Source organism: Rattus norvegicus, chromosome 2, assembly GCF_036323735.1.
Source record: "Rattus norvegicus strain BN/NHsdMcwi chromosome 2, GRCr8, whole genome shotgun sequence".
Classification (NCBI taxonomy): Eukaryota; Metazoa; Chordata; class Mammalia; order Rodentia; family Muridae; genus Rattus; species Rattus norvegicus.
Genome location: NC_086020.1, coordinates 213052672 through 213058919, shown reverse-complemented (window position 1 = coordinate 213058919; position 6248 = coordinate 213052672).

Here is a 6248-nt window from a genome sequence, read left to right as displayed (position 1 = left end):
GGATTAGGTTTCCCCGCGGAAACCGCGGCTCAGAAGAATCGTTCCTTTTCCGGCTCTGCTGCAGTTCTACACAGACATCTCCACCGTAGGGCTAGAGCGGGTCAGCCGGGTGCACTAGACCCGATCCGCTTCTAGTTTTGAGCGTCTCCGCTGTGCGCACCGCAGCGGTAGAGGTCTTCCTCGCCGTTTAACACAAAATGGGAAGTCTCATTTATTCTCCTTTCCATCCGTCTCAACCTGTGCAGTAGTTGTGAGATCTTTGACGTGAGTCTTTACTAAAGGAAGCCAAAGGGAGATTTTATTTAGTCCTTTGAGAAAACAGTATTTTAATAATGAGTATTTTAATAATTTAATAAATGAGATTTCGATATTTGATTGGGATACAAGGGTGTATGTTAAATGCACCGAGGTTCTCAGAGAATCATTAGAAAACTGATTTAACTAAAATATCTCGAGATAAGTATGCTTTTTTAAAAAAAAGTGAAATAAATTGTGGAGAGGGAGAAAAGTTTTGTTTTTTAACTATGTAGAGACTGGCCAGAATCAAAGTTTTTTTTTCCCCTTTTTCTTTTGTTTCGTTGGGCCAAGATCTCTCTCTACATAGCCCTGGCTGTCCTAGAACTCACTATGTAGGTCCAGAACTCACAGAAATAGATCTACCTCTGCCTCACAAGTATTTGGATGCATGGGCCACCGCACCCGGCTGAGGTGTTTTAGTTTTAGTTTTGCTGATGAAAGATAGAGAACTAGAATATGTTGAGCGGTTACAAAAGGGATAGAGGAGGGGGTAAAAGAATTAGTGTTGGATGCAAGAAGAAAATGGTTCATCAAACCTATTTTTCTTCACTTTTAAATAAAATTTATTTTCCTAAAAATCATATGGATGCATTACTTCTACATTAAGTAGCTCCTCTTCGTTCCCCTTGGAGCCAGGTATACGAAACACTAGTCATGCTTACTAAGTAAGGTGGGTTTTTTGGTTTTTGTTTTTTACCTGGAGAATTGTAGTCTCTGGTTTTCACACATATGCCATGAGAAAACAGCCTATCTTTAGGAGTGACATAAAAGTGAAAAACAAGAATACGAGTTCCTACTCATTTGTGGAACTTGAAGACAAAAGTCTTCAAGCTCTTGACACAGGCTAGGCTTAGCGAAAAACCCTATGACAATTGAGGGCTGTTACTTTTCAGTTTAAGTTTTACAGAGTTCTATCTTGTTCTCTCTGCTATCTGGAGGAGGGTCACTGCACGACGGGAGTACGGTGAGGACTATTTCTGGCCAAAATAGCCAGTGAGAGACTGAGGTCTTTAGTCTGAAGAACTGTCTAGGAGAGGATAATGTCTAGGGGTGGAATAATATACACTAAATGTACACTTGACTTTACTAGACATGCCAAAGCCAGGCATGGTAGTACGTGATGTGCAACCTCAGTACTTGTAGTACTTACACAGGAGGACCCAGGCCAGTTTAAGCTATAACAAGATTGTGTCTCAAACAAACAGTAAAAGAAATGCCTGGGTAATTTCCAGAGATAGTCCCAGTCTTACCAACATCAGAGATACGTCTGCATCATGTATACATTAACACTTGCTGTTGTCGGTCTTTACATTTTTCATTAGTGACATCTCACTATAGTTTAACCTGCGTTTCCCTGATAATAATAATGTTGAACATCTCTTAACAGTCTCCTTGGCTACCCAGGGGCTTGTTTTGTTTTTTTTTTTTTTTTTTTTTTTTTTTGTTTTTTGTTTTTTTTTGGTTCTTTTTTTTCGGAGCTGGAGATCGAACCCAGGGCCTTGCGCTTCCTAGGCAAGCGCTCTACCACTGAGCTAAATCCCCAGCCCCTTTTGTTTTTTTTTTAGAAAAGGCTAAAGATCTCTACATATTCTGAATATAAGACCTTATCAGGGTGTCTAAATATTTTTACCTATTCTGGGAATTCTTTTTATTATCTTTACAGTATTTTTTTTGAAGCACAAATTCAGAAAATTTTGCCCAATCTTTTTATGTTTCAAATACTTAAAAGTTTTTTTTTTGTATTTTCTTTAAAAAGCCAAAATATTGGTGGTGGTGGTGGTGGTACTGCATGCCTTTATTCCCAATGGTTAAGAGGCAGAGGCAAGTAGATCTCTGGGTTCAAGGACATACTGGTCTACACAGTGAGTTTCAGGACAGCCAGGGTACACAGAGAAACCCTGTCTCAATAAATCAATCAACAAGCACACAAAAGAAGTCAAGGAAACAGTTTTACTTTTAAGTTCATCAACATATTTATTTTGAAGTTAATATTTCTGTGAAAAAGCTTTAAGGTTTTTATTTCTTTGTTGTGTCACTAACACTAAAAAAAATAGAAAATGTTAATAAAAAAAAAAACCAACTAGAGAAAGGACAAATTGCTGCTAGGAAGAAAAATCCCGTGCGTTCTGTGGAAGTAGGAGTACTCTCTTCAAAGAGCTGAGGAAAACTACCTGGAAGTCATGTAAATGCTCATTTGCGCATGGTTACCTATATCACTCAGGGGGACAGTGCCTGCCTTGAAGTTGTGGGCCCAGGGTTCAATCTCCAGCACCATTACAAATAAAGATTGAAAATGAAATACATTTTCAGACAAACAGAACCTATAAAGGTTACTGCATGTGCTAGTCAGCTGTCTGATAGTATGACAAACTTCTGACTTAACCTTTAATCTAAGATTTACCTAGGCTAGTAGCTCAAAGGTTGTAGTCCATGTCACTTATCTCTGTCCCTGTAGGCTGATGGCAAGACAAAATGGTGGAGTGTGTGACAGCAGAGTTGTTCACAGGGAAGATGAGATGAATACAGAGAAGAGGAGCCAGGGTCCCACCCCTCTTCAAGAATTCCAATGACCTTACCCCCACTAGGCCCCACTTCCTAGTTTCTACCATCTCCCCACAACACCCTCAGCTGAGGACCAAGTCTCTAATACATGACCCTTTGTGGGACATTAAAGATCCAAACCATAACACTATTCCGAAGATGTTGGTGAAAAAAATTACTAAGGATATGAAAGGGAAAGGTCAATTTAAAGAGCACAGTGCAAGAATCCGGATTGAACAAAGGGATGAGCTCACAAAGTACTTTATCCCAACTTGTGTGTGTGTGTGTGAAGCTTTAGTCTTTTCTATGTTACTTTTCCAACCTTACCCAACAGACCATCAAGTCTTTTGTATGTATAACTGTGTTCATGTGCCTGTGTGCCCATACATGCATGCACAGACCAGAGGTCTTCACTCGCTACATTTCTCTTAACACAGGCGGCCATCTTATTTTTTGAGGTGGAACCTGTAGCTTGCTGAGTTGACTGCTTCCCACTGTTGGATCACTGTTCCACCGCCATGCCTGGCTTTTTGTGTGGATGCTGGGATACACACACACACATCCTCATGCTTGTGGGAGGTATCCATGAAGCCATCTCCCCAGCCCCAGGTGAACACTTTGAAGATGCTTTCATTGTACCAACATGCTTACATATAAATGTCTCATCATTTGACAAAATATTTACAATTCAGACAAAGAAAAATCACTACCCATTGGGGATTTAGCTCAGTGGTAGAGTGCTTGCCTAGCAAGCACAAGGCCCTGGGTTTGGTCCCCAGCTCCGAAAAAAAGGAAAAAAAAAAAAATCACTACCCACAATGCTCAGCACACCTTGTCCCAACCTGATTCTAAAAGTTGATTCCTTTAGGAAAGTCTTGTCCTTACCCTTCTGCCCATAGCCTTTTCCCTACATTCCCAACCTTTTCCTCACTTCTGCCATCAACCAATACAGCTTCTGCTCTTCATGCCCTGCTCGCCTGCCCTGTGAATATACTGTGAACTTTTAAAGATTGTTCACGTCTGTAGGATTCTGCATAGTATACAGCACACTATTGAGTGAATCAATAGCTAATGGTTTAGATATTTTTCAAATAACTCATTTATTTTCAGATCATTGTGTTTGATTTTAAATGGTTCAGAATCACTGTGAGGCTTTTAGATGTTCCCATTATTCAAACAACCCAAATTAAAAACATACAACTCACATTTTAAGTAATATAAGCAAAATAAAAATTATCTTTAACAATGCCTTATATTTTGTTTTAGTATTCTACTATAGACACATAAGAATAATTATTTCCATTTTCTGCTTCCCTCAAAACTATAAAATGCTGTTACATATTTTTGAAAAATCAAACTCCTTCATATCCTTTCATCAATTTTATGTTGAAAAGAGAGTTATTTTGAAGCACTGGAATTAGTGTTGGAAAAATAGGTTTAGAGTCCAAAGCTGGTGTGTTTGCGAATAAGAACACAAGCTGACAAGTGATTTAAATTCCTTAGAAACCTTCACAGTTCTCCATATGTACATGTGGCAGAAGGATGAATTGCCAGCCAATATACATCAGTGATCAGTTGCTTACATTTCAAAGATCAAAACACTTGGTGGGAAGCCTAGAAGGAAACACTTAAAGACATATAATTAAGAACTCTTATCTCTGAAAAGCAAGGTCCACATTTTAGTTACTGCTTGGCTCTGAAATACAAGTCTGAAGTATTCATGCAAAGTAGACAAAATAGCCTTATGGTTTCCACAGAGAATCTGAACTACTATGCAATACAGAAGAACTTCAGTTTTCACTTTACATTTGTATATTTTTAGGAATAATTCATAATTTATTTCTAAATTGTACTGTCTAATTTCAAATAGTTCAAATTTAATGTGGTGCTTCAGGTCCTAGATGTTACCATCATTGCTTCAAACGAAAGCATAAACTGACATGTCCAGATGAGCATTTTTCAGGACTCAACATCTACTAGCTAGTTCTATTCACGTTCTCGCACTGGTCGTCCTTAAATGGATGCTGTATCAGAGTTCTGCCGTCAGTATGCTCAACAGGGGCAGGGTGTGAGAGCACACACCTTTAATCCCAGCACTAGAAAGGCAGAAGCAGGCAAGTCTCTATTTGAGGCCAGCCTGATCTATACAGCAAGCTCCAGGACAACATAAAGACCCTGTCTCAAACAAACAAAAAAGGTCTTCAGACTACAGCACGTGAATCTAGCTTGTAAGAGACCTTGGTCCTGATGTCTACAGTTTCTTTGGTAGAATTTAAGGTAAACATGAGGAATGAATCCCAAGTCACAGAATGCTGCTGAATAAGGGGCCACTCAGTTTTGGGAATGATACTTAAAACCTTTTTAAATGTTTACTTAGAAATTATCCACAAAATCTTTCTGCTTTGGGTCACTGCATTCAAATATATCTTTCATATACAGCACTGATAACTTAGCTTTTATTTTAAAGCAGTTATTCAGGGAATATTTTTGAAAGAGATAGATGGATGGATAGAGATAACGATATAGATATGTAGAAGAGTGTGTGTGTGTGTGTGTATTTTGCCTGTATACTGTGTACGTGACTGGTACCACTAGGTCAAAGACGACACTGGATTCCCTAGAACTGGAGGTACAGATGTTTATGGGTCTATGTTGGTGCTAGCATCTGAACCCAGACCCTCTGCAAGAGCAGCAAACGCTCTTAACCACTGAGCCATCTCTTTAGCCCTGAAAAGACTCGTTTTTAAAGGTTATCCAATAATGTAAGGATTTGGAGTAAAACAACAATAAAATCGCTTTAAAATTTCTTCTGTGCAAGATCCCTTCGCATCCATAACTGGGCTTCCTTCCCGTTGAGATTTGAAGATGTTCACAAACACCTGGATGCATCAGCAAGGGGAGGCTTTGTTTTTGTTTCTCACATCCTTAAAATAACCCTTCAAAAACGTTTGTGTGTGTGTGTGTGTGTGTGTGTGTGTGTGTGTGTGTGTGTGTCCTGTGTTTTAAAAACAATGGAGATATTAAAGCTCTCCTTCAGAGCAGCTTAGACACCTCGCTGCACAGATTTTAAATACAACATATATTTAAAGTATATGCTACATGAAAACATTGCCAAATTTAACAGTTACCTATATATCTAGCATTATATACAATCAATATAATTATAGGCTCTTAGGTCAAATTCTGTAAGTTTTAGTAGGCAAATCAGTTGATTTCATGTACTTCTAGTTGAGAATACCATCCAATCAGTAACCACAAAGTCTCACTTAGGAAAAAGATCTACTGTACTGGTTTAACATAGAACTCTAGTTCTTTTCTCTAAGTTGAAATTTCTGAGCAAAATTAGTTTTACAAAGGTCCATGATTTAAAAATACTGGCATACAAGATAGCTTTTAAAGAAAAATGGAAA